We start from the raw sequence: 6,636 nt of genomic DNA, 5'->3' as shown, positions 1-6,636 counted from the left end.
CTTGAGATTACAGGATACCTCCAAAAGAAAGTTCTTTCAGCTTCCCGATAATGTTTCTTAATGAATCTATCCTAAATTTACAGGGTAAAACAACACTTGATTTCAAAACTTAAACCATCCAGTAACAACTAATATTTCATTCACGGTTTGTCAAGCTGCTTGTGCATGTCTTGTGCTGCCATGTTTAAAAGCAGAGATGTTTTTACTTCCACAAAAGTTGTAGCGAATACATTTTTTTTAAACTGAAGTTCTAGTGATGACTGTATTCATCAGACTTCAAGGCAAGGGAAAAGGAAACTCATACCTTTCAAATTCTTTTCAATACTACAACTAAGAGCTTTAGTTTAGAAATGATTAAAGGATTCTGGGGAAAGACTCCAACAGGCTTCATTGAGTGTCCCCTAAGGAATGGGTAATCCCATTAAATTCATAGGGTCATGGATTTATGTCAGCATTTTACAGTACCTGTCTGCATAAAAATATATTCTAGTGATAAAGTGTCATTATCAGGTAAATATTTGCAACGGAGTCATGTTTTGGCTGTAAAGTAAGCAAAAGAATTAAGAATTAAGAATCCTGTTGTAGCCAAGTGATGTGGCACAAGTCTTTAATCCCAGTACTCCAGAAGCAGAGGCAGGTAGATCTCTCTGAGTTCAAGGCCACCATGCTCTACAAAGTGAGTTCCTGGAAGTCAAGGCTACACAGTGAAATCCTGTCTTGGAAAAAAAAATCCTGGTACAATAAAGTGTTTACTCAGGGACAACAAGATGGCTCAGCTAAAGCCACTTGCCACCAAGTCTAATGACCCGAGTTCAATTTCTGAGAACTATATGGTGGAAAGAGAGAACTAACATCCTCAAGTTGTCTTCTGGTCTCAACATGCACTTCTGAAGTTCACACACACACACACACGCACACACACACACGGGGGGGGGGAGAGAGAGAGAGAGAGAGAGAGCGATTCACACATGTATGCACACACAAGTGCAATTAAAACAAAGCATAGATCCATAGAAATATGAAATGGATAACAAAACACATAAAATAAAGAGAAGGTTCGACATAAAAAGAGAAAAGCAAGGAACTTGAAGGAATTGTGTCTTAATATTTCAGGCTGCAAACAAATGAGTCATAGATAAACAAAACTAAAATAAAGTCCAAGATGAGCTGCTTTTTCCAGAGAGATAACAAAACATCGAATTCAAAGAGAAACCTCCCAGAACTTCAAATTAGGAAAAAATACAAATACATAGCTTCATTACAAAAGGCTCCAAGTAAATATGTCTATTGCAAGACATGGAAGGCAGAATAGATTGGGACGCCTAAGGGAAGAGTGACAGCTAATCTGAATGCATTCATTGGTAGGCAATCTCTCGCTAGCCTTCCTACCCTCTGTCCCTTTCTACTCTCCACTTTACTTCTAGTAATATTTTTATTTTACCTTATTTAGCAGGGATTTGTCCAGTTTTTATTTTTTTAAAAATATACCCACATTAGGGGGCTAGAGAAATGACTAAAAAGTTAGAAACAGTTGCTGATAGTTCAGAAGGCCTGCATTCTGTTCTCAGCATCCAAGTCAAGAAACTCAACAGTGTGTCCTTGTGATGATCAACAGTGACCGTGTCCTATGTTCACCATGAGAAAACAATGTTGTTTTTCCTCCCCTAAAGTTTACTCATTAGGAAGAAGCATCTAATGTCAAGTCACGACAAAGAGTCACAATGTAGAATGTGATCACAACTAAATTATTTTGGACATTTAACTCTGGAAACACCTTCAATAGTGTCAGTGTAGGGTGTTAACAGAGGCCACTTGAGAGATCATTTAAAAACAAACAAACAAACAAAAGGAAATCAATCCACTTGAGAAAAGGTTAGTAATCAGTATAAGGACCTCACATTGGAACTGCTGAAAGTCACTGTACACAGACTTTAAACATCAATTAAGAAAGGGGGAATTATTCAAATTCTGAAGTTTATGACAGGATCAATGAAAAAGACCATCTTTCTTAGTCAATCATAAGGTAGAAGCTTATGATTTGAGTTCTTTTTCCAGTCAATAGAAGCTTGTGGTTTGAACTTGTTTTCTAGTTGGCATGGCCACAGCCTTCAATAGGTCAGAACCAAAAGTCATGCACTTTAGAATGCTTGTAAGAGCCTCAGCATTGACAGGAGGAATTATAAAAATACCTATACCCACTAGTCACATGAAAAGTTAATATAAAACTGGAAGCAAGATCCTTTCTGGTTCATAAAGCGTGATGATTGGGTGTTCAGGTGCTTGTGTGATATGTGTTGCCCATTAAACCTTGTTACGACGTGGGCACATTACCCGTCTGACGTGAAAAAAAAAAAACCAACTGGAAACAAAAGTAGAACATTTAATATTATTGAATGAATACACTATTACATATGCTTTATGATACAGTGTAGCTGTATATCAGTAAATATATTTATTAATATTGTTAAGTGAAACATTACAAAATAAAATAACTTTATGATATGTGTTTACCAGTGTGGGTGAATATTCCTCCTTGCACACATGTGAGTATCACAGTGCACATGTAGAGACAAGAGGACAACGTTCAGAACTTAGTTCTCTCCTTTCACCATATCTATCAATCCACTGAGACATCTCACTGGCCCTAAATAAATTCTTTAAATCTGTAGTTATATCCTTCGAAGTTTCTATACTCAAGTTGACTAGAATACAACACAAAAGATACTTAGTTCATTTTCTGTAATTACAACCACATGCCACAGCCTGGGTAATTTTTTAAAGGAAATAGATTTGTCATGCTCATGACTGTGGAGACTGGGAGTTTCAAGAACCCAGCAATGGTATCTGATTAGGGCCCTCTTGCTACATCCTAACATGATGAGGGCATCACTGAGTGAGACAGAGCAAATGTGGTAATGAGGTTTCTCTGCTTGTCCTCATAAAGGCACCTGTGGGATTCTGTTCATGATCATGTCTAAGCTCAAGCTACTGGTCAGGTATTGAAAACACTGAGCAAGGGCTGGAGAGACGGCTCGGCCGTTTAAGAGCACTGACTGCTTTTCCAGAGGTCCTGAGTTCAATTCCCAGCAACCACATGGTGGCTCACAACCATCTATAACGTGATCTGATGCCCTCTTCCGGTGTGTCTGAAGACAATGACAGTGTACTCACATACATAAAATAAATGAAATCTGAAAAAAAAAAAGAAAACACTGAGCAAAAGCTCTGATTCTTAGCACAAAGCAAGAGATGTTTTGTTTTGAATAGAAGAACTCTTGTCTCATCAGACCACAAATCTGCTGACCTATGACAAGCAGAAGTGGAGTCCCACCTTTCTTCCTGTGTCCTCCCTTGAAAAGTACTATTGCGCCTGAGAGTAATGGGTACTTGCTGTGCACAGAAGGGGAGAGATTGGTCAGCTTTATGTTAGATGCTGTTTAATGTACTTCCTGTAGGTGGCCTCCCAACAGATATTTTCAGAAAGAAGTTAAAAAGCAGAGAGCCGTGGAGGTTATTATCTCTGGGTTTTGCCTTCTTTTTTCTTCGAACAACTCTTGTCATAGAACAGGCTAGTTAAGAGACAACAGGAAGGCTCTTGGTGATCACTGTTTGACTCTGTGCCACCTCCTCCACACTGACACTGTCTAACCATGCATGAGCCAGACTCATCTGTATTAATGAATCTTCGCCTAGATTCTGATTATCACTTTGACAATTTCCATAAGGTATAGTTAACAGTCAGCAAACAGTCAGTTTTCTGTATACATGGGACTTTGGTTGCAGGCCCCCTCATCAATAGCACATCTAGGGATGGCCACGTCTCCTATGTAAAATTGTGTAGTAACAGCATAGAACCCAGACACATCGTCCTTACACTGTAAATCAGCTTAGATGTTTTACAGTATTCAGCACAATGTTGATTTGAAGACACATTGACTTAGTAGGAATCATGACAAGCACATAGATCTCTACATGTTTGACACAGAAATAACATCTTTTAAATAGTCTCTTCTTCCTTCTCTCTCCTTTCATTTTTTCTCATCTCTATCCTTCTATATCTCCTTTTCCTTTTCATTTCTTCCCCCCCCCCCATGAGAACAGTAATGTATTAAGAGAGAATCTCACATGTAGCCCAGGGTAGTCTTGAATTAAAAATCCTCCTACCTCTACCTCTTGAAGGCTGAGATTATAGGTGTATATATCATGCCCAGGTTTTTCAAGCAGAAATCCATGGATGTGGGATCCTGAGCTACAAATTAATTGTCTAATCTTTGGGAAACTGCTAAGGTGGTGACAAGATTGAGGAGTAGACTCTGAGAACACAGCCATGCCTCTACTTCTGTTAGCTCCTGGGAGCCCATTACTACAGGGATATGGAGTGAGCCTAGGCATTAGTTCTAAAGCAGTCTGTTTCACATGAGACAATAAGAGACACCAAAATGACCAAGAGGGACTAGAGCTTAAAGCACTGTAAAGGTCCTCTCAAACCAGACAAGGCCCCCAGGAGATGCTCTGACAGATTCGATAATCCTTGGGCAGAGGACCAACCCCATTGTGTTATGAGGAGTAAGAGAGGGTTCTGAGGTGCTTCCCTCTAGCTTCAGACAGTGTCTATTCTATTTAAACACTAGTGTTTATTTAAGCATAGACACATATTGGATAGAGTAGAGATGAGTAAGATCCACACTGCAGTCTTTCTAGAACACCCTCCATGTCCAAAGAGGATCAGAACATGGGATCTTCTGCTGACACATTGAAGCAGTTCCAGAAAGATCACTGTTGTGTGACTATTAGTTTTTGAAATGTTTAATTCCAAGCTTCTTCAGAATTTGGAAGGTTCATAGGAAGAACATACAGTGACCAGCGTGCTGGGCAGGGAAAGAAGAGTCCTGGGGGTTTTCCTTAAAGCTTTCCCTCCTGTGATCTTCTACATCATGTGAAGCATGAACTGTGATCGGTCTCTGAGGTCTTGCACAGTTTTTCCTAGGTAATGTTGTCTGATGAACAGGTAATGAATTCTGGTCTTAATGTGCATGCAGAAATCACAATTTCCTAATAATGCAATGTGTTTTCTTAGAGTCAACATTGTGTTGAATACTGTAAACATCTAAGCTGATTTACAGTGTAAGGAGGATGTGTCTGGGTTCTATGCTGTTACTACACAATTTTGCATGCATTGAGTGTAGTTTAACCCAACTCTGTTGCTGTGGTGGCTCAGTGTTACCCCTTAACCATCGCCCTCACAGGAAGCACATCATACAGGAAAACCACTTTTTAATTTTTTTGTTTCATGAAATTTTCACTAGCAAACATTAAATTTAAAAAGTGCTAGTTCTCTGGAGTGTGCTCAGCAATGAATTTTGTATCAGCAAACCCGGAGAGCAGCTCTCAGATGTACACACTCACAGTTAACAGAATCTGCTGCTGAAAACTGTCGAGTGTAATGCATATTTCTTCCATCTAGTCATTTTTATCTACTATAAATTTCTTCATTATCAGAAATTAAATTTAAGTATGTTAACTAAATTATGGATACAGTGATACTGGGAAATTGTATTAAGAATATGACTACAAAACCCTTGCCTTAAAAAAAGGAGAAAAATTCTCATCTCCCCTCTCTAAGAAGGTAGGTGAAATTTATTTGAGATGGCAAAGGCTCTGTTACCTAGATGCTTTAATTAGCACCTAAACTGCAGATCAGAATATTCCCTTTTGTGTGGGCGGACAGTCATGTAAAATACATGTACTTGAGCCAGTTTGCACACCCCGTCCTTCAGCTAGAGTACTGATCACATTGTGAATAGACTACTGAAAGTGTGCTGCAAAGATTCAACCACCTGGAAACAACTTTTCTTTTAAATTTAAAGACCATGAAAACTTTTTAAAATTTAATTTTTATTTTAAATCTTTTAGTTTTCAAAGTTATTTATATATAATACATAACTATTACATTAAATTAAAATTATTTTTTAAAACTATTATAAAATTTTTCAAATAAAATAAGCATCACACACGAACATTCGTTTAAAGGAAACTTACTGTACACAGTGTAGCTCTTTTCTTAGACTTACTCTTACATCATCATTACATGAAATCGGTTCAGTAGATGCCACCAGGGGGAACCCTCAGCACTGTCTTCCACTTGTGTCCTACTTAAGGTGTCCTCACACAAGGTGACACTAGAGAACAGACTTCTCTAGGAATGCTGCACCTGATTAGACAAGTTCAACAGCAACTTTAACAAAGAGGAAATGAAACGGTGGGAATGAGTCATACAGTACTGTGGAAGAAAAATAGAGGTCCTAGTGGAAGCTTCTCACAGCTACTACCCACCAACAGTCTCTTCTACCACATCCACAATCTGTGAACTCCCCTATGCCTATGTGTAGAGTGACACCAAGACATGTCACTGACACACTGGCTGCTGGCCTATGTATTACGTGTGAAATCTCCTTCAGTCATGAGGAAGCAATTTCTTTAAAATAGCATCCTCAGGAGAAACAGAAATGACCAGGCCCCACACCATTCCTACCAACAATAGCATGCCTCTTTCCCTTCTTAATGCCTGCTAATCCAGATGTAGAAGTCTTAGCTACCTCTCCAGCACCATGTCTGCGGCATGCCACCGTGCTTCCC

At 38.9% G+C, this 6,636-nt stretch overlaps 1 non-coding gene across 1 annotated transcript; it reads left to right on the top strand.

Moving 5' to 3' along the window:
* The first annotated feature begins 2,236 nt into the window (after positions 1–2,236).
* On the top strand, positions 2,237–2,341 carry LOC117714464 (small nucleolar RNA U13). The gene has a single exon (XR_004607542.1). It is a non-coding gene; the product is annotated as a small nucleolar RNA U13 (small nucleolar RNA).
* Positions 2,342–6,636: the final 4,295 nt, after the last annotated feature.

The sequence above is a fragment of the Arvicanthis niloticus genome, chromosome 8, assembly GCF_011762505.2.
Source record: "Arvicanthis niloticus isolate mArvNil1 chromosome 8, mArvNil1.pat.X, whole genome shotgun sequence".
Classification (NCBI taxonomy): domain Eukaryota; kingdom Metazoa; phylum Chordata; class Mammalia; order Rodentia; family Muridae; genus Arvicanthis; species Arvicanthis niloticus.
The sequence above is the reverse complement of the archived record's forward strand: the minus strand, read 5'-3'. Positions and strand labels throughout refer to the sequence as shown.